The sequence below is a fragment of the Megachile rotundata genome, chromosome 9, assembly GCF_050947335.1.
Source record: "Megachile rotundata isolate GNS110a chromosome 9, iyMegRotu1, whole genome shotgun sequence".
Lineage (NCBI taxonomy): Eukaryota > Metazoa > Arthropoda > Insecta > Hymenoptera > Megachilidae > Megachile > Megachile rotundata.
This window is the reverse complement of record NC_134991.1, coordinates 8,490,404-8,513,815: the sequence shown is the minus strand read 5'-3', so window position 1 is coordinate 8,513,815 and position 23,412 is coordinate 8,490,404. Positions and strand designations below refer to the sequence as shown.

Below are 23,412 nucleotides of genomic sequence, written 5' to 3'. Positions count from 1 at the left end.
GTGTGTGTCCGCTGCAAGACAGCTGTCTTTTGATTCAAGATAAGAGTTGGAAATTTAAAAGATTTGCATATTTTTCAATAAAAATGACAATAACCGATTTTTTTTTTAATGGAAATACTGCTCGATACATTTTCGACTATCAAGTTTTTAGTGGCACTTCAAGGTCTACGAACAATTGACTGTCACAGTGAAGACTGATGTTCAGATAGACTGTAAAGTACAAGATGTAATATAAATTACGAGAGCGTTCTTTTAATTTCATTTTTTAATCTCTTAATGTATCAAAGTCTCAATATTACGCTCTGAAAAGTTTTATTTTTCTTAAATAATGAATTTAACTGAATTTGTAGCATCGTATGACTGATACGATCAACGTATGTATAAAATAACACATGTTTTGTTAAATTTGACAAATTACAGAATTTTTCCACGGAATACATTTGAGATATAATCCATAAGTGAAAAGTAAGAAGAAAGAGGACAAGATTGAATGGCTGTCAAATTTTTCAAGGGAAGAGAAATCATTACGTGGATAACGAATTTCCATAAAAAGATCGCGGAAAAAATGGTGGAAATTGCAACAGAATTATTTGAAGCTTCCGGTTGATCGCACATCGTAAAGTGGAGATGGTAGAAAGGGACTCATTGGAGGAAAAGGATCCACGTAAAGAGGATCTGTTTCTCCTAAAAGTGGAATCGGATTTTTCGGTAAACAACGATCAACGAAATTCGACTATTTCGTAAAATTTCAGGAGAAGGTTAAATCCAAAGAAAGCAACTTCAAGAATGTTCTTATTTTTCCATTGAAATGATTTCATGTAAAAGTAAAGAATAAAAGTAAAATGTATAACAGTGAAAGCAAAAAATATTTGTATGTTTAATGGTCTGCACACGAAACGATGATAAAAAGTACTTTTGATGAATCGTTTGCTTCTGCATGCGCAAAACGTCTTGAATTACTTATATCGTTCGATCATTAATCAAACTGGATGCACGCTCTAATTATTACCCTTATATTAACTGACCCCTGCTATCAATCGGTTTTTTTGAAGCTCGGTGACGCGCGGGAAAAAGAACTGGAAAGAGGCGAATAATCCTTGAAAGGGAAAAGGGATATGGAGTCAAGGGCTCTCATTTTTAAAACAAGTAAAAATCACGTTATAAAGGCGTTATAAGTTTGAAATTATTCGAATATAATACATTTTTAGAATTTTTAACACGATTCAAAGTTTTTGAATTTCTATGATAATAAGTTTGTAAATTTTCGCAGTTAGTAAATTTGTAAACTACTAAATTCTTAATTAGCAAGTTTCGAAGTTTCTATATTTCAATATTACTAAATTTCTAAAATATTAAGTGAAATTTTTGAATTATCAGATCTCTAAATTTTTATATTTATTATTAGCTTCCAGTTTCAGAAATTGTCAAATTTATAAGTATACAGATTTGTAAAGGTGTATAATTAAAAACTTACATAGTTTTCAATTTCTAAATCACTTTAATCAACATCAAATCTTTTAAATCTATATCAAAACCGTATCACAGGTCCTCACTATCGCACCGTCTTTCAACTGGCTCCAAGAACTTCAACAGCCCATCCTACGTTCAAAAACCGCGCGTTTTTCTTAGAAATTCGATTCCGTCGCGACAACGGAAGTTCGCCGAAAGAATCCGAAAATTTCTGATACTTTCGAGGAGAAACCGATTTGGTGGCGATTCAATTTTCCCAAAAGAAAGTTCGAAATGTACGACGCACCGTTGGTAGAACGATCGTAGATAGGGCGATGTGTACGGAAGAGAGAGAGTACGAGAGGGGACGGAGAAGAGGGTTAACGAAAGGAGGACTTGATGGGGGTTGGAGAAGGGTGGAAGTTTCGCGAGAGTGGAAAGTTCGATGATCGTGGCTCGAGAACTACCGTAAGATCGTCAAGAGCTTCGGCCTATTCTCGACAATTTGATTCCGGAAGAGACACTTCTAGGTGGAGTACTCTGGTGTCGGGGTGATTGCACCGCGACGCCCTGGGAATCTGACGTCGATGCCTGGCGACTATTTAACGTCGAAAATTGATCGGATATGCGAACAGCTCCGCGAGAACTTCTCCACCTCTTACGGTAATGTTCGAATTTTTATCGGCTGATCGTATAAAAAATTTAGATCGATTCGAACCACGCGATTCCTATCGCGTGGCTTTAATTCGAGGAATCGTTGAAACTCTAACGAGTCGTATTCTCCACGAGTATCCTTCACGATCGCTCGATTTTAATTAGAATTGAAATAGGTCCTCGTCGTTTTTACACGGACGCGTAGATTTTGTTGCAGTTCCGCGAGAATTCTACCGTTTGTTCGAGTGCCACTCTGGGAATTAATGAATCTGTCCTAGTAACTTTCTGAATTTACTCGGAAGTTGGCTTATGCTCTGAGAGGATAACTTCGCACGTCCTCTATGATCACTTTCGCAGGATTTTTTTACTCGGATTACTACTGCCGTTCTCGCATCCGATAAATATATTTCATGATTCAAATTCATCAACTAAGATGATCCACTGCTATTTTACTTCCAAAATATTCATTCACGTTTTTAAGTATTTGGGGTAATAATTTTTGAAAAATTTTATGAAGGCAATAATATGTAAATTTGTACTCGTACTTGAAAATTTGAATGTCGGAAACCTATACATATTCTCAAATCATTATTTCTAGCTCATTTGTATCTTCAGTTAAAATATCTCTTCTTGTATTTTTCGGATTTAATGTCCATAGATCTCAAATACCCTTAGACACCTGATATCCCTCGATCCTCAAAATCTCTAGATCCCAAATATCTCTATATACCCAATATCCCTATATCCCAAATATCTCTATATAGCCAATATCCCTATATCCCCAATACATCCCTATATTCTCAATATCCCCACATCTCCATACCTTTTAAGAATTTGAAGATTTCTGCCCCTTGAGAATCAAGAATTAGCGAAGTATCAGAAATTGAAAAATTTGAGGATTTATACTGAAACGATAGAAAAGTGTACATTGGAGGCGGGTGTACAAGAGTCGAACAAAATTCTCTCGAGAAGTGTTCAGAACGATGATAAATGCGACAGCTATTAATTTCGAATAGCCCGAAAGGAGTAACTCGTCGAGTGCATCGCGGCTGATACAAGAGGGTAGACTTAACTTTCCCTCGGAAATAACTTTTCCTCTTTTTACTGTGCGAGCGATGATGCGTTGCACTCGAGAGGATAGAGGCGTGCACAAACTGCATCGAGTTTCGGCCTCGACTACTCGCTCGCTTCGGTTTTGTGCAACGGCGCCAGACCGATTCGTAGTCTGCGTTCATCCGGCCAGATTATTTTTCTCATTTCCACGCGGCAACCGGAATGCTGCGAATCCTTCGTCCATTTCCAAGCGCACGCCGCCACTCCACACAGAACAGATTCATTCGCTGCACTCAAATTTCTGCTCGAAACCCTTTCATCCGGACCAAGAGCCATCCCGAGCGCGCGCACTTTGCCTCTCCTCAAAAGATATTATTCTCTGATCAACTTACGACCTACTGATCCTTTTTTATCACGGTAATTTGCACCATTTTTTCTAATAGCATTTGCAACTTTCTAACACGAGTCCGGGTCAAAATATATAATTCTTCTGTTTGTGTTTGGTTTAATCTCATGCCTGATGAAGATAAGAGTTGCGATAAAGACATATGATAAATAATCTATAATGACAGAGAGTTTTGGAAGTTTCGCATGTGACGTAGTGTAGATATTTGAACGTTTGTGTCAATATTGAGCGCAACACTAGAATATTTGCAAAACGTTGATAGAAATAGATACTGGAGAGGCGAAATACCTAATATTGATCTTTGCTCAAAGTTCTCAAATTACCAATTCCTAAACTTGTACTTCCAACTCAATTTCCAAATAATCTGCATTTTATTAAAATCCCTACATCAAAATAAACAATCAGCGTTCTCTAATCAGAAACGAGAAACAAATTATTTCAATCTTCATGTAACTAAGCACAAAGTATACCCGAAAGGGAGAGAATAATTTAAGAGCCGTAAAAAAATATTTCCCGCAGAGAATCTGAAATTGTGTCTACGCCAAAATGTTCGTGCATTTACGGTACACAAAGTCACACGGTACACACGTGGCCCACTTAACGTTACCTTTTTGATAAAGGTAACAGATACGGGAACCGTATAAACAAAAAGTTGTCCCGTATATAGCATTCACTAAAGACGTGACAACAAACGGGTCAACTACAAATTGCTAAAAAAAAAAGAGAAAAATAGCTGAATTCGGCCACGAAAGAGATAAAACGAAAAGCGCGTACCATTCGCGTTCGTACGCCGCGTGAAAGCAAATACGTGTACCGAGTACGTTTGGACTTCACTTCCGGTACTCGTTTACATCGTTTTCTTCGGGGAAGTTTCGTGCCAGAGTCTCGTCGGGAGACAGTATTTCCAGCCGGCGAACGATCGCGAGAAAACGAGTCCACCGGTTGTCACGAGGACACGTCTCGAAGCGAACTTCGATTAAGATTCAGATGTCGATTCGACGGAGTAGTTTCGTGGCCAACCGGGAGCTGAGAACTACTGAAACTAGATCGTACTCGGAATTAATGTCATCCTATCCTGCAATCCTCCCTCTCCCGGCACCAATTCTCCCTGAGATACTTCCACTTTTGCTCCCACGCGGTCTCAATTTCTTTTTTTCCCGCAGACTCATTGATCCGTGCCGGTAACCCTTTGATCTTCCACCTATTAACCACTTCTCTTAGAATGTATCATTTAGATGATATTTTAGATGCAAATTAGATGATTAAGGTATTATTTTTTAGGTATTTTGTATCCATTGTCAAATTTGTATTTTCTTTATTCGAAGATTATTAGTACTTATTTTTCAATACGAGGATCATATTTGTAAGATAAAATGTATAGAAAGGAGTAGAAGGACATAAGAAGATATAATTATATCTGATTAATCATTTTGAAACACTTCAAACATGTGTCAGAAGTTGAGAAACTGCCTTTGATGCAAAATAATGTCCATCATCAAGACCTCGAACTTAGCTACAGCAAAACAGCATGGTAGCAATAACGACACTTGAAACATGCATCATCACAACTACGAAACTGTCATAGGTTAACGCAAAATAATCCCAATTATCACCCTCAAAGAAATTATACTAAGCAGCTACATATGATTGGAACACTTCAACATGTGTCATCAGAAGTTGAATAACTTAATATTTACTGCAAAATAGTTTTTATCATGAAGATCTCGAACTTGGGTAAACAGAACAGTGTAACAATTTGAACACTCGAAACATGTGTCATCAGAAGTTAAATAATTTAGTTGTCTCAATATTTACTGCAAAATAGTTTTTATCATGAAGACCTCGAACTTGGGTAAACAGAACAGTATAACAATTTCAACACTCGGAACATGTGTCATCACAACTACGAATCTCGCCGGCCCAATAGATAGATTTAACGCAGAATAATCCGTCACGAGGACATCGTGCTCCTCCGGATATCCCTTGAATAATGAAAATTCCGTGTCCGAAACACGGGAAATGGGTGGTGGGTCACTGGGGAACGAGTGCGGTAGCCATTGAAATAGAAAGAAACCCGTTGGATGCCGACAGGTCGACTCTTTTCACCGATAGACAGTAGAGCGATACGAGAGAGCGATTCGTAGCCTGCGCTCGGTCGAGGCAAATGGAACGCGGCGTACAGAGGCTTTCCCGTAGGATCGATATGGTAGTGGGGAGCAGCGAAGGTGGGAGAAAGAGGACGATACAGGGGAGCGAGAGCGATTACTGGAAGAGGGCTGAAAGAGGGAAAGAACGATCAAGAGAGACAGGGAGAAACAGCTGGATAAACCGAGAGGAAGAGAGGAAACCCGGTCGGGAGGGAATCCGGAGCGGGTTGCAGAATCGGGCTAGATGAGGGCGCTTCAACCGACGGTTCCTACGTCGCGCCATCGTTGCTACCAACGGCGTCGGCGTTGGCGTCGGCGTCGGCGTCGTGGACGTCCTCGTTGCCGGCGAAAACGGCACTAAAGCGAACACGCAGCTGCCAAAGCCAGACTCCGCCGCTCGGTCCAGTTTGCCTTCCGCTCCCGTTTGGCATAGTGTCGCGGCGACCAGGCGTCATCGCGCTCCTCTCGACGCCGAGCACCGTCACGCGTGTACCGTTCCCTCGCTATCCGCGCACTGTCAAATGGATAATCCGCGTACGGTTCGAACGCGATCTCGCGTTGGTGATTAATTCGTGTGAAAAAAGTCTGGGTGATTGTTGTTGAACTGTTCTCGAAGAAATTCCCAACAACAGGAATAATCCTTGAGGAACACCGCGGAGTATCGCGATCTTCGCGATCCAAAAAGGTACAGGATTTAATCGCTTCATAGATATGCAAACGTGGTTCTTTTTTCTCTGTTTCTCTCACGTATTGTTTGCGCGTCGTCGATTGGAAACACCACGCGAGGTTTCAAGAGCAGTCGTGCAAACGTATTGACGATGTTTCTGTGTGGATATGAATTCGCGGAGTTCTGTTTTGTTTCACGGTAGCTCGCGTTGCATTTCCCGTGATTTTTCCGAAACTCCCGGAAGTGTGCTTGCATGGAACGTTCGAAGTTTCCGCGTTGTCATCGTATTCTGTCGCAGCGTATTTATGCGCCGGGTTCGACTGTTCCGATGAAACGTCAGGGTCCGCGACAGAAAGCCGCGGTATTAAACCGCGGTCGAGGTAAATGTCAAACTTTTTGTCGCCGCTTTTGTATTCTTTTGCAAACTTCTTACGTATTCGATCGGCAACTGGCCTTTATTACCGTTCGTCGATGAAAGCTGTCAAGGACAAACATTTATACCACGGACAAAAGGCAGCGGCGAACGTGGGATGATAAATGGTAGAGTTTTATTAATCGAACGTTTATGAAGGAAGTTGACATTGTTGAAGGGACGAATTGATGGAAGGATAAAGTTTCGTTAATCGTCGATTGAGAATGAAAGAAACGGTGGCCGGGAATCGACGTCTTCCTGTTGGTTTCACGATTCGCCCGTATGAATAAATCACGTGGAGTATCCCGATGCTCGAAACCCATTAGTCTTCGCGTAAAAAGTAAGCGGAAACGGGAAGAATCAGGATATATTATCCATTCTGGGGCAGAGATTCCTCTACCGACGATAAAAAACTGCGTTTCGGTTGGTACGGAATCGACAAAAAAATCTCCATTTTCTTCCTCGAAGTGGATGCGGAAGCATACACGTACGCGTGGACCACCGCGGTGATGTTGGATTTACCGTTTTACAGCGGCGTTTTGCATTCCAATGAATATTAATCGAATGCAATTATTAAACGCAAATTGGAACTCAAACAACTGCCGTTTCAGCGTCCCATCGTTTCTCTGCTCGTAGCTTTCACGGAATTGCCTCGTCGAGCCTCTGTCTGCTCATTCGTATACCTTCATTTCCGGGCGCAAAATCGCTTTGGAAATCCGCTAGCACGCTTCACTGAACGCTCCGCGAGCACCATCGTCTTCTAGATCGAATACCGAGATACCGCCTATGAAAACACCTTTATGCTATTCTTCACACCTCAGTTTTATCTGTCTCTCGAATGTCAAAATGGAGATTTCAAATTCTCTTTGATTCTCTTGATTGTTTGCAACCCTTTGAAGCATGGTAGTAATAAAAACACATCACTGTACTGTTACCGCGTTTGACTTCATGTAGAAACGTACGACCGATTTTTTAATTAAACACCGTTTAAACTCACTTTTTATATTTTAGATTGAAGCTTAAATTTACCTTTTATGTTTGAGATTGAAGTTTGAACTTACATTTTTATATTGTACGTTGAAGTTTACACTTTGTTCGTTATTTACTTTACTGTTTTTGATGAATAAGGTTTAATTTAAAAGTTGGTTTATTTACACGGTATTCAATGTGTTAATCATATTTTTTAATTACTATATAGTAACTCAAATATATCAAACAAAAATATTGAGACTATATTTAAAAAGTTACTGATTAACCTTTGATTATCACTAAATCTATAAATCATTTAAAACAGTAGAACCATAGCTCAACAAAAATTAAAAATAATTGTTTTAATCTTTACTTATCATTAAGTTGTTAAGCACTGCTTATCCACTTCATTTATGAGAGATTAATATATAATATTCAAAATGCGTGAGTTGAAATATTTTGGTTGGCAGTCTGTTTTCTCATCAACAAGTGTCGATCGATAATTCGTGACTTTCGTTTTAATGCATTTCAGTTCAAAATGAAAGTGCTTATTAACCCTCGCTCGTGTACGTGGTTATTTTAACCCTGCGTTGGAGATAAAGTATACAAAATACGGAAAATTTATTAGTAAATCATTATCTAATAAAATACGTATACATTTTGAATATTCTTTAAGAACTTTAAGATATTTAACACGACAGTGAATTTATCCATTTCGTGTATTTTTTTTTGTTGAAAATATAGTTAGCGCACTTTTATTATAAATGGCTCGTTTGAAAATATAATATAAGCATATGCGTATATCATATGTATGTACATATGTACGTATATCATATGTAATATATGTACAAAGAATGTACGTGTAAGTACGTATATAAAATATGTAAATATACACATCACCACGTATAAGACATTTAATGAAAATATAATATAAGCATATGTGTATATCATATGTATGTACATATGTACGTATATCATATGTAATATATGTACAAAGAATGTACGTGTAAGTACGTATATAAAATATGTGAATAATACACATCACCACGTATAAGACACTTAAAATTACCGACATTGTTCAGAATATTTTTATTACCAATATCGATATCGATTGGCCGGATAAGCTATTGAAATATGGAAATTATTAGCCATTGACTTTCGAGTGCGGCTGCGGTAGAAATAAACAGGTGCGAAGAATCGAGCGGTATTTTCAAAGTATTAAGTCCAGAGTGGAAACTGATGTTCAATAAATTGAAAATAAACCTTGATACTTTTAAGTAATTTCCTTTAGCCGTACCCAGTATTATCGACAGGTGCATTGAAGTAAGTAATTACGACCAACTAATCCGGCAAAGTTTTGAAATTTCATAATACCCCGCTTTCCATTACCTGATAGTATAATACTCTTACTTAAGTAGACTTACTCTTAATTAATATTCCGTTCGTTATTAACACGTTGAACGACGGGGGGCCAGTGACCAGTTCGAGCTTAAAGTAATCGAATAACTAAAATAAGTACCGGGATATTAACACTGTATAAATTTCGTGCGAGTGTGAATGAATTCAGTTGAAACGATCGTTAATTATAAGGATGGTTAGGTACAACCGTACCGATGGCAACCCATGAGTTGGCGCGTGATCACTCGAAGTAAAAGAAGCTTCACTGTGAACACTTTCGTTACATTTAGGTAAATGAGAATAATAGTGACAATAACAACTGCTGAACGCAATTCACACTATTTCGAGACTGTTATTATTTTTTCTCTAATTGGCGTGCGTGACTGCTCAACAATCGTTCCCGCCAAAAATACGTGACTAGCGTCCATTTTTCCACTCTGACCAATTGCAGCTATAGCTCTTCTAAACATGTCAGCCTCTTCACCAACTCGTAGATTAAAATCGAATTCTTAACGAATGTAGATTATTTTATTGTATAAGGTTATTTTAACCGATGAAATGTTAGTAGTATATTTAAAAGTGTTTAACTGGATAAAGATTAAATAGTGCTTAAAATGTAAAATACAGTTTGAAAAAGGTGCAAATATTATAGGACTTGATCCAAAGATTCAATTAACCCTTTGCACTGGAGAACAAGATAACTTGCCAACTGATTTTCACCCATCCGATTCTTTTCACGAGATACCTACCTCCTGGTCGTTTATTTTACTCTTTGGATCAGATATCTTGCGTGTTTTTTCATTTCAAAGACACAGAACCGTGGGATATCTTGTTTAAAGAATCAGATAGGTAAAAATTGCGAGATATCTTGCTCGTGAATTCAAAAAGGTTAATACAACCCTTTACTCGGTATACTTATTAATTAGTAATAGTAACTCAAAAATCAAAAATTAGTAATAACTTGTGTATAAAATTATAATCGTTGAAAATAATAAAATAAACTGAAAAGTAATGAAATGTTTATGTAAAAATATACATGCGAAAATACGTAAAGATATAAACTTCAAGCTTTAAATTGATATAAGTACTATTTATAGTACTGCAATGTCCAAATGTTATTAGACTTGATGTTTCAAAATCTGTCATTATTTGCTGTAAGTCATGTTTTGCCAAGAACAGTAATGAAATGATAATTCAGTCACTTTCGACTTTTAAGATTTCAATTGGTATAACAGCTTTTTGATAATTCTTTCATGTCATAAATTTCTCTCGTACTTTGTAGGTTTTGGAATTCGTCGATATTTACTGCAACTGGCTACCAGCCATTTCATATTAAGAATATCAATAAAAGGTTTATGTTAGCATTTTTCAAGCTCTGTACCTTAAATTCGAGCTTCCAGCTTTAAATTGATATATCAGTACTTTCTGCATATCATCAAATCCTGTTTGCCTTGCCATTACATTTTGAAACTCGATTTAATATATTTCAAGGTTAATTTATTTAAAAAATGACACTGATATGCTACAATAATCTCGCTCTAAAATTCAGTGTTATTATTAGCACACAATTAGTCACACGATTAGTTTAACATCTTCCGTTAATTACCGAACAGAATGGAATCTGAAGAGATTGACACGTTTATTGAACGAGCATCATCGATGTACCACATATGTTCCACATACAACGGATTCAATGTTACAAACCCGAAAGAGTCAAATTCCATTGAATGGAAATTGAATAGAAACCTGCCATATATCGAATTAAACGGCGTTAAACTTTCAATCTCGCTGACCAGCCTCGAATAGAACCGCAGCCGATTCGAGAACACAGAAACACGCGAATCAAACGTGATTCGCGCTGTCCCTTTAATGAATTTCGCGCGGTATTGTGCCGACGATAGTTTTCCTCGGTAGCAGACCGCTATCGGTTCTGACCGAAGTAATTTCGAGTCGAATTGGAAATTGCCGGGTTTGGTACGTATTGCAAAAGTGTCGATGGCTACAGGCGCGAGTAGCGTGCGGGGAGACAATAAGAGACCATTATTGCGCGAGAAGAGGTATAGATCAAATATCGGAAATTATAGGTATAATAGTAGATAACAGTAGACTGTTACAGGAGAAAATGTACGCTCCAGTGGTTTCTGATTTGTATGGTTCGAGATTTATACAGGTTTGAGTTTGGAATTTTAGAAATTTGAGACATTGAAGATGGGTGATTTAAGAATTTGAGAATTGGCGCAGTTGAAATTTTGAGAATTGGAGACTTGGGAATTTAGGGGCTTGAGAATTTCGGAATTTTGAGATTTGGGGTTTGAGGACTTGGGATTTGGAAAATTTGAGGACTTGGGATTTGGGAAATTTGGAGAGTTGGGGATTTGGGGATTTGGGAATTTGGAGACTTGGGAATTTGGGAATTTGGGAATTTGGGAATTTGGGAATTTGAGGATTTGGACACTTGCGAATTTGGGAATTTGTGGATTTGGACACTTAGGAATTTGGGGAATTGGGATTTTGGGAATTTGGAGACTTGGGAATTTGGAGACTTGGGAATTTATGGATTTCGGGACGTAGGGATTTAGGGATTTTTGGAATTCAGGAATCTGGAAAGTTGGGAATGTGAGAATTTGAGACTTGGGAATTTGGGAATTTGAGAATTTGGACACTTGGGAATTTAGGAATTTGAGAATTTGGAGACTTGGGAATTTAGGAATATGAAAATTTGGAAATTTGAGAATTTGGAGACTTGAGAATTTGAGGAGTTGAAAATTGAGGGGTTTGACAATTTGGAGATTTGAAGATTCGAAGAGTTGAGAATTTGTATTTGTAGAATTTAAAAATTCAGGATTTCGTGATTTAAGAATTTGAAAATTTGTAAATTTAAAAGTGTGAAAGTCTTCAAGTAGTCTTCTATTTGATCACCACAAGTCAACATACTTAATTACTTCAAACTTTCAAGTTAATATACTTGATTACTTAAAATCTTTAAATTAACATACTTAGTCGCTTCACATCTTTAAATTAATATATTTGATCATTTGAAATCCACCAGTCAACACATTTAATTGTCCAAAATCATCAACTTAACATACCTACCTTCCCAAAATCAAATTCACACACTTATCCTCTTAAAATCTTCAAGTTTCGTTACTAATTCTTCAAAAATCTTGAAGTAACACACTTGGTTATCTCAAATGTCCAAACTAACACGCATGATCATTTCAAATCCTCCATTCAACATATTTAATTGTCTAAAATCATCAAATTAACACAGTTGGGCGCCACAAATCTTCAAGTTCACATACAAATTCTTCTAAGATCTATAGATTCTTCCAAGTTCATGAGAGAACATCGCACTTGACTGTGCACGTGAACATAATTACTATTCTATTGTGGTGTTTAATTCAGTGATCCCCCATAGACAAGGCCATCCCAATTCCCCAAATTCCCAAGTGTCCAAATCCTCAAATTCCCAAATTCCCAAGTCTCCAAATTTCTAAAATCCCAAATCTATAGATCCATAGATTCTTCCAAGTTCATAAAAGAACATTGCACTTGACTGTGCACGCGAACATAATTAGTATTCTATTGTGGTGTTTAATTCAGTGGTCCCCTATAGGCAAGGCCACCCCAATTCCCCAAATTCCCAAGTCTCCAAATTTCTAAAATCCCAAATCTATAGATCTATATATTCTTCCTAGTTCGTAAGGGAACATTGCACTTGACTATACACGTGAACATAATTAGTATTCTATTGTGGTGTTTAATTCGGTGGTCCCCCATAGGCAAGGCCACCCACATCGAACGTAGTGATTGTAGAGAACCGACACCCATCTCCGAGCGTTCTATTTATTCGGTGTCAGCCGCGATATTAACAAGCCATTTGTGGCTCCCCTCGATTTCATCGCCTCTGACCGGCAATTTCAGGTTCGACCTGACGTTTCTACCGTTGTTCCATCGATATACTGGACGGATATTGTTTTTTCTTCTTCTATGAGATCGTGGGACTTTGAGAGGATATTTTTCGATAGATTGCAATCACTCCTTCTTGTTTTCGATGTCCTCTGCGTTTTTATAATTGGAAGCAGAGCGTAGAGTGAATTCGTCAACAGTTTTCTAGTTTCAAGGTTTTTTCGTGATATTCGATAAAGAGTTAAAATTAAAAATTCTTTTTATACAAATATGTTTCATTTTTTTATTGTGATCAATAAATTGGGTTAGATATTTACTTCTCTTTTTAGATAAAATTTTTACACTTTTTTAACAGGCAAGTCAATATTTGCTCTCAAATAAAAAATTGATAATTTAATATTTTGTAGAGGGAAAGTTAGTCAAGAATGGTACACGAATAAAATTAATTCTGTTATTTAAGAATACAATAGTTTAATTCTTTTTTGTATAAATAAGTTTAAAGAAACTCACTGTGTGAAGACCAATAAGTGTAGCAATTAATTGTTCACAAATTGTTGTGTAATTATGAAATAACACCAGAAACTTGTTAATCTCCTCTTCAGAGTATCGCAAATCGTGTTTCAAATATCGCTTACAAAATCTCTTCAATATGAATTACAATATAGTGCTATTATAGTTGAGAATAATTAGTATGCTTGCAGTATTATAATTTCATCCAAAAAGTTCAGCAACGTTGATACCAGAAACTTGTTACAGTATCCTCAGCTACAAGCTTGCAAACTTTGTTGCAAATTTCTGGTGCAAAGTTTCTATTCAATATGAACAACTGTTACAGTTGTTTAGCGATTCTTGAAGTATCACAATAATGTGAAATATCATTGAAAATTGGTTGGAAGAAAAAACCTCAGCAACGCAGATACAAGACCAGACTTCCCGCAATCGCGTCGAAATTTGTATCGATCTGCGAAACAAGCGTCTCGGCGCCAAATCCCTCGATAATTAACCGCTCCGTAGAGTAGTTTAACCGGCATCCGATCCCATAATTCGGTGCAATATATTGATTTTTCGTCCAGAGTTCCAACGATCCATGATCCCCTCTCTCGTTCCCAGGAAATTATCTCACGACGCGTTGTTACGTGGTCCGCGAGCAGACAGTTTCAATTACGTAAAGCTTTGGAGGATCCCCGGATCTGCTCGAAAGTGTTTCGAGGCACCCGAGTGCATTTGTAGATATTGTGCACCGAGATTTATAACGATTATACGTCCCGACGTTTCTTATTCGGAGGAACGTTAGAAGGAAAATGTCGCGAAAGTGAATTTCCTCGATTAGGAAAATCGGCCTTGTGCGTGCAATCCGACTGTGGACGTCCTTTACGCTCGTAGACCGTGCTACCCGCTGAAAGAGCTTAATTGAATTTCTCTTAATTAACTGCCTTCGCGGCGCTACGATAATTGCAACGCACGAACTCTCCCATTACCGTAATTGTGGGTCTAATTAATGTAGTCCTGCTGTTGTACGCTGACTTAGCCGCTAGACGACCAAGCTGATTAAATTTTTCACGAAACTTACTGACAAAGCTTTTGGTGCAACCTTGGGTGCGTTAAGGCTTTTCAATTTCAAGGTCAAGGATTTTGTAGAATATGGAAATTTATGGGATGAGGAAATATGGGCTGTTTAAAGCGTTTACAGGAATCTCATGTATAAGTACTTATTTTTGTAATAGGGGTTCTTAAATAATTTATGTAGTTTCTTTTAAATTGATATATTTTATCGATTGAATGTACCAAGTTGAAGTAAACCGTTCCCTGTTTCAATTATAGCTCAATAATTTGCGGACAGTATTATTACTATGTCTGAATTGTTTAGAAACCATCTCTCAATTCTAACTCAATTGCAGTTAATTATACGCGGTGCGATCATTAAGTTCCGGAACTGGTCCCGTATATGAAGATAAAGTCACCTGTTTCAAATTTGGCTACTATCCCCTTCAAAATACACCCCTTGGGCAGCTATGCACCGACCCCAGTGCTTCTGCCATTTTTGGAAAGCTTCCTAGAAGTCTTTTTGTCGAAGCGTATCAAGCACCTGCTGCGATTCGCGTTGAATCTCGTCCATCGTGTCAAACCGACGACTCTTGAGCTTTAATTTGACTTTGGGAAACAAAAAGAAATCACAGGGTTCCAAATATGGTGAATACGGAGGGTGAGAAAGGACGATTATGTTCCATTTTTTTTTTTATGTCCATTTGTTCAAATTTAGAGTTCATCGTGATTTCGCAAAGGAATGCGCGCGTATGCTACCATAAACTTGTATAACACAGGATTCAATGAAGATATCGCTTCCAAACTTCGTGTCATACGTCTCGAGGATAGTTATTCATATGTCCTGCGAGCGTGTGATCCGTTTGGTCACAGCAGACACAATCCCGGAACTTAATGATCGCACCTCGTATTAAAACTGTATTATAACTATACCCCAACTGTTTGGAAACTATATCTCAACTTTGTCTCAACTGTAGCTCAACTATTTGGGGAATGTGTCCTGACTATATTTAAACAGTTTACAAACTATATCTCAATTCTACCTCAACTGTAACTTAACTATTTGGGGGCTGTATCATGACTATTCTTTAACAGTTTAGAAATTATATCTCAACTCTAACTCAAGTGCAGCTCAAATACTGTAAGACTGTATCATGACTATACCTCAATAGTTTAGAAACTATGTCTCAATTGTATCTCAAGTTCAGCTCAACTATTTGGGAACTGTGTTATGACTATTCCTCAACAGTCTAGAAACCATATCTCAATTCAACCTCAACTGTAGCTCAACTGTTTGAGGACTGTATCATGACTATACCTCAACAGTTTAGAAACTATGTCTCAATTGTATCTCAAGTGCAGCTCAACTATTTGGGAACTGTATCATGACTATTCCTCAACAGTCTAGAAACCATATCTCAATTCAACCTCAATTGTAGCTCAACTATTTGAGGACTGTATCATGACTATACCTCAACAGTTTAGAAACTATGTCTCAATTGTATCTCAAGTGCAGCTCAACTATTTGGGAACTGTATCATGACTATACCTCAACAAAATATATCTCAATTGTGTCTCAAGTGTAGCTCAATTATTTTGGGACTATATCATGACTATACCTCAACTGTTTAAAAACTACATCTCAATTCTACCTCAACTGTAACTCGACTATTTGGGGACTGAATCATGACTATTCCTCAACAGTTTAGAAACTATATCTCAATTCTATTTCCAGTACAGCTCAACTATTTTGTGACTGTATCATGACTATACCTCAAATGTTTGAAAACTATATCTCAACGCATATTACACTTATCATAAATTTAAATACTGGCAAATGTTGAAATTTTAGAAACCCAAAAATTGATAATTAAGAAATGTAAAAAATGTCATAATTAAAAACTGTATAAACTTGAATAACCAATAACTAAAATATCAGTGGATTTGAATAAAAAATAATTAAAAATCATAAGAATTGTCCAGACCTGTCCATCAGCGAGTAATATAACACCACTTACGTAAGTTCAGTCGACAGTTATCAGATAACAGGCATGCGCAACCACTTTGTCAGAGTTCCGAGGAATAAGCAAAGCCACACCACGGTGTGAGAATAGTTTGATATTTTTTTTTCGTTCCAGTTACGTGGCGCACAATTCCTGCGGTACCATAAATCTTACGTTCCATGCCGACTATACAGCATTTGGTGTAATCGTCCATTTCGTACTAGACTCTCGTCGAACGACGGTTCCTCTATTCGTTCTCCCGTGAAAGTATATCGTGCAGCTTTGCGTTTCTTCCTTTCGAGTTTCAGCCCAACCTTCGAAATATATGATCGAACTTTTTTCGTCGGTGTAAAGGAAGCAGTCACTGTGCACTGGTGATAAAGCTGTTTACGTGTCACGATATATTTCATCTTTTTACTGTTCCCTTCGTCCGAATAACAGATACGATCATTAATTAACAGACCTATCTGTCTGTCGCATCTTTCGCGCTTCTTCGTTATTACAAAGGTTGTTCAAAAGGGTCACTAAGATATATGGCGTGGTATATTAAATGACTTGTAAAATTTAAGTATATTGGGTGTGGCGCAACAATGTTTTTATACTGTTTTGTGTGGAGACACTTTTGTCATATAGTGATACAGTTACAATATGATATAATATGGAAAACTTAATAGTTTCAAATTTTACAAATTTTTACGTTTCAAATCCCTAAATTTCCAAATTCTTATGTTCTTCAAATTTCTACATTTTCAAATTCCTAAATTATAGAAATTTTTAGATTTCCATATTTTCGAGTTTCCCAAATCTCAAATTTCCAAATTCTTAAATTCTCCAAACTTCTATCTATACAAGTCCTTAAATCAGCAAAATTATTGGTTATCCAAATTCTCGAATTTCCCAAATTCCAAACTTTCAGTTTCAAATCACCCATATCCCGCACTTCCAATTCCAAATCATCCAGATCCCAAATTTCCAATTCCAAATCACCAAAATCCCAAACTTCCAATTCCAACACACCCAAATCCTAAACTTGCAATTCCAAAAAACCCAAATCACAAACTTGCAATTCCAAAAAACCCAAATCTCAAACTTGCAATTCCAAAGAACCCAAATCCTAAACTTCCAATTGCAAAACACCCAAATTCCAAGCTTCCAATTCCAAACCACCCAAATCCCAAACTTCCAATTCCAAAACATCCAAATTCCAAGCTCCCAATTCCAAAACACCCAAATCCTAAATTTCCAATTCTAACACACCAAATCCCAAAATTGCAATTCCAAAACACCCAAATCTCAAACTTCCAATTCCAAAACACCCAAATCTCAAACTTGTAATTCCAAAGAACCCAAATCCCAAACTTCCAATTCCAAAACATCCAAATTCCAAGCTTCCAATTCCAAAACATTCAAATTCTAAATTTCCAATTCCAACACGCCCAAATCCCAAACTTCCAATTTCAAAATACCCAAATCCCAAACTTGCAATTCCATATCACCTAATTCCCAAGCTTGCAATTCCAAGGAACCCAAATCCCAAACTCCGATTCCTACATTTCCAAATCCCTAAATCACCCTAGATCCCAATCCCAGATCTCCATTTTTCCAAATTCCCCAAATTTCAAATTTCCAAATCCTCAATCTCTCCAAACTCTTACTTTCCCATATCACCAAAATTCTTATACATCCAAATTCTCCAATTTCCAAATCCCAAATCCCAAATCTCAAACTCCCAAATTTCCATTGAAAAGTTCTACATCCACACACCTCCCAAAATAGTTAATCTCGATAATAAAAGCATCACGACCAAAAAACGATAATACAGTTTTTCTCTTAATGATCATTTTTCATTTCCCTTTTACCATTCATCGCAGATCAGTGTCTGAAGAAACGTAACCAGGAAAAAAGCATTGTCAACATTAAGCTAATCAATATCAGAGTCATCGCGATTGTAGTGGAACGCGAATTCGACGGCGGTCGCAAAAAAATCGACGAGATAATGGTCCCTCATTGGCTGGAATCCCCTTTTCATTTACGTCAATCAAGCTCGTCGATCGGTCGAAACAATCGTTAAAACGTGTCGTTAATGACTTGAACGATGTACGGGAACACATGATTGCGGATCCGAAACGATTTCACATCGGGGTTAATCTTTATCGGGGTTATTCGTAATCACGTCGCTGTGACAGCTGGTTTGGCTTTCATTCTCATCGACAGTTATGAATTGTTAGGTTTTAAGAGCTTCATTCTCTCGTATATATTTTAATTGTACTAGGGAGTTCTCACATTTTAATTACTCGGGAAAATTATGTTTGATGTACTTTACTTAACATCATCATTTTTTTCTATTATGTAAACGAAAATTTATCTTTTGCTCTTATTTGCTGTTAGATTGATAATTTTGGGTTAAAAAATTATAAAGAGCGCATAGCAGATTTGAATATGTTTATTAATGAAATTAAATATAAACACGTATGTATTTAAATTGTTAGGCTAAAATCTGTAGTTATAGTTCTTAATGAGATCCTTACTTAAATAACAATTTATGAAATAATAAATAAAATTCTTACAACTGTAATATTTTTAACTTCTGGTGACGAGGTCATTTGTGTTTGTCATTTTTAACGAACTAAAATGAATGGTCACTAGTTTAGGACATGGATATTTACTTGACATTTTCAACCCTTGGATTTTAATTTACATGATATTTTACTTTGTTTTAAATTTGAAAACGAATAATAAATATTATTACTGCGTTACGTTAGACATATCAGTGAACTTCTGGAATAAAGAGTATATTATAAGAATGTAGATTATTGTTGATTTATTAATACTAATAGAATAATTCATTAATTGTGTCTAGACATTCGTACACTTTTCCAGACCTCCAGATCGATTATTTTATTATTATTAATTTTATTATTAACCTTATATTGATATAATTAATTTAAGACGTCATTTGATATAAATAATTCTGTTAACTAACTAACCATTTCAGTTGTCATTTCCTCACAACGAGTGTACTCGTCAAAAATAACATATGCTAATTTCCCAAATAAAACGAAATAAAAATGAAATGGTGGTGAAAATCGTTTTTCAAAGCGTCTATTCACAAATTATTTGCCCGTATGGAAATTGCGAGGCAAGTGCGAACGACATTGTTATATACAGAGAGGCAATCAACGCGTCGCTGGACCGTACAAGCGTTGTTAAACTCGTTTCGTATCGCTGCCTCGAAAATAATCAGCATCAAACAAATGGAATTCGTTTGACTGTTTAAATCGGACTAAGACCGCTCTGTCTGCTTCATCGAGTACCTCGACTAATTAAGAGCAACGTCTCTTCCTGCAAATTTCAACCCCGGTCAAACCGTTTCCATCCTTTGAATTTTTGCAAAATCAAAGTACGTACTAAGCAGACGTGTGAAATAAATCTGGCAATCATTTTAATTGCTCAAACGCGAAACGATCAAACGATTAATCGAATCCCTGAAATATTTCCACCCTCATCCTCTTTTTCGTTTCCCCATTCGAATAGATTTATTTTCATTGTCGCAAATGTTTCGAACGGTCCGATAGGCGAATTAATTTTTTTCGTCAAAGCATCAGGGTGATCGTGCTGAAAGGTAACTTTTCGGGTGACTGTTTTGTTTCGCGATTGTATAGTGCAGTGAAGCGTGATCTATCCGAACGTACAACGATCGTGTTGTTCAGTATTTTTGTACGATTAAACCTTTGAAAAAATCGGAGCGATCGAAAGGAAAATAAAGTCGTGAACGGGTTGATGGATTAATTACGATCGTTTTGATTTGCTGCTGTCGATTGCGGATGCATTGCGTTTATTGTTGGTGAGTGCAATGGGAACTTGGAGGGGGTGTGGAGAGATTTGGGGATGTGGAAGGTTGGGAATTTGGCTTTGTGAGGATTTGAAAATTTTGGCATTTCGGGATTTAGGAGTTTTGGGATTTGGAACTTGAGAGAATTGATATAGCAAGTTGGGTATTTGGGAATTTAGAAACTTGGGGATTCGGAGTTTTTAGTGATGCGATTTGGGGATTTGGGGATTTGGAGATTTGGAGATGTGGAGATTGGAAATGTGGAGATGTGGAGATGTGGAGATGTGGAGATGTGGAGATGTGGAGATGTGGAGATTTGGAGATTTAGAGATTTGGAGATTTGGAAATTTGGAGATTTGGAGATTTGGAGATTTGGAGATTTGGAGATTTGAAGATGTGGAGATGTGGAGATTTGGAAATTTGGAGATTTGGAGTTTTGGAAATATGGAGATTTGGAAATTTGGAGATGTGGGGATTTGGAGAATTTGGAGATTTAGAAATTTGGGGATTTCGAAACTTGACAATTTGGATCTTTACAGATTTGGGAATCTGAGGATTGGGGATCTGAAGATTTGAAGGTCCTGAGAATTCGGGGATCTGAGACTTCGGGTATACTTAGAATTTTATTTGAAAATTGAGGTTTGGAAATCTAGGGATTTGAAGATTTGAGGACTGGGAAATTTGAGGAGTTGATGATTTAGAGATTATTCATAATATTGATAATATTGGTTATATTGATAATACTGATAATACTGATAATACTGATAATACTGATAATATTGATAAAATTGATAGAATTGATAGAATTGATAGAATTGATAGAATTGATAAAATTGATAAAATTGATAGAATTGATAGAATTGATAAAATTGATAAAATTGATAGAATTGATAAAATTGATAAAATTGATAAAATTGATAAAATTAATAAAATTAATAAAATTAATAAAATTAATAAAATTAATAAAATTAATAAAATTAATAAAATTAATAAAATTAATAAAATTAATAAAATTAATAAAATTAATAAAATTAATAAAATTAATAAAATTAATAAAATTAATAAAATTAATAAAATTAATAAAATTAATAAAATTAATAAAATTGATAAAATTAATTGCGAACTTGAGGATTTGAAGATTTGGGGGTTTAAAAATCTACAATATTTGGGAATCCAAAGATCACAATACCTGGAAAGTCAGCAATCTGAAAATTTAAGTACTTAAGAAATTACAGGTCTAAGAAAAATTTCTGAAATAATTTGAAAACTTCAGAACATAATTTGTCAATTTGAATACACTCAAATTTGAATTCATATAAAGCTGTTCTGAAAAATATTTAAAAAAAGCTTCCTATTAACTATACCTAATGACATTATGAATTAAAACTTCTCCGCACGGACCCGCGACACGTTCACATTTCTTACGTAAACAAAAAGGTATGTATGGTAACACAATGTTTAATATGTAGACGGAAAACGATCACGTACAAGTTGGCACACGAGATACGTTAAAAAGCGTATGAATTCAAAGTAACGGATGGATATGGAATTCGTAAGCAAGCTACCAGTGGGTATAAACGTTCTCGCGTGAAAACGCGTTCTTTCGAGCTGCAATTTCAATTTGTCATTCACTGTCATCGACGCTTTTCCTACTTCGCGACCGACCGAATTTTTCCTAAGCTAATCTTTCGAATACACGACGTTCATCATCATAAATATTTCCGTCGACGAAACGGACTATTCTCTTGCTGCATATTTATTACAATGCCGAATCCAACGGGAATTTTACGAAAACGTGAAAATGCGTTGTGCTGCTGGGGTGCATATTTTGAGCTGCATACGTGCAGTCGCGTGACGACGATAAAATGGAATGCATGTATATTATTATGCGATATATGAAACGGAAAGGTATGTGGTAATAATAAATAGAACTAAAATTGAGCTTTGAGAATTTAGATAGTTGGGGATTTGGAGATTTAAGTAGTTGAGAATTTGAAAAGTATTTAAAGATTTGGAGACTTTGATGGTATTTGAATTTGGAGGTTCAAATTTTTGGGATTTGAGGATTTGAAGTGTAAGAATTTGGGATTTGGAGATTTGTGGATTTGGAGATTTGTGGATTTGGAGATTTATGGATTTGGAGATTTATGGATTTGGAGATTTATATATTTGGAGATTTGAGGATTTGGAGATTTGTGGATTTGGAGATTTGTGGATTTGGAGATTTGTGGATTTGGAGATTTGTGGATTTGGAGATTTGTGGATTTGTAGATTTGTGGATTTGGAGATTCGTGGATTTGGAGATTTGTGGATTTGGAGATTTATGGATTTAGAGATTTGTGGATTTGGAGATTTGAGGATTTGAGGATTTGAGGATTTGAGGATTTGGGGATTTGGGGATTTGGGGATTTGGGGATTTGGGGATTTGGGGATTTGGAGATTTGAGGATTTGGAGATTTGTGGATTTGAAAATTTGTGGATTTGGAGATTTGAGGATTCGGGGATTTTGAGATTTGGGGATTTGGAGATTTGTGGATTTGAAGATTTGGAATTTAGAAATTTGAAATGTAAGAATATGGAGTTTGAGAATTTGGAGATTTGAGAGTTTAGGCATTTGAGAATTTTAAAATTTGAGGATTTAGGAATTTCGAAATTTGAAATGTAAGATTTTGGGGGTCAAAAATGTGAAAATATGAGAATTTGGGACTGTAAAAGTTTGAGGTTTAAGATTTGGGGGTTATGAACTTTGAAGTTGGAACTTTTGATACTCTACAATTGTAAGGTTTTCAGAATTAACAAATTAACAAATTAACAAATTAAAGAATTTAAGATGCAGCGAATTAGAGAATTTCAGAATTAAAATTCTGAAAAGAATTCTTAGAAGAATTTCAGAATTAAAAATTTAAGTAAGATAATAATAAAATAAGAATTTAGGAATTTGAGAGTTTGAGATATTCAGACCAGAAACAAA

At 36.3% G+C, this 23,412-nt stretch overlaps 2 protein-coding genes across 2 annotated transcripts in view; one reads left to right on the top strand and one right to left on the bottom strand.

The window, feature by feature from the left end:
* The window catches only part of LOC100875126 (glutamate receptor ionotropic, kainate 2), a 156,542-nt gene that overhangs the window by 114,530 nt on the left and 18,600 nt on the right, over window positions 1-23,412 (bottom strand). The gene's annotated exons all lie outside the window — the stretch shown is intronic.
* KaiR1D (Kainate-type ionotropic glutamate receptor subunit 1D) overlaps window positions 6,104-23,412 on the top strand; it is a 349,648-nt gene continuing 332,339 nt past the window's right edge. Inside the window, exon 1 of the mRNA XM_076535667.1 lies at window positions 6,104-6,394. The gene's annotated coding sequence lies outside the window, so the exon portion shown is untranslated. The remainder of the gene's footprint in view (window positions 6,395-23,412) is intronic.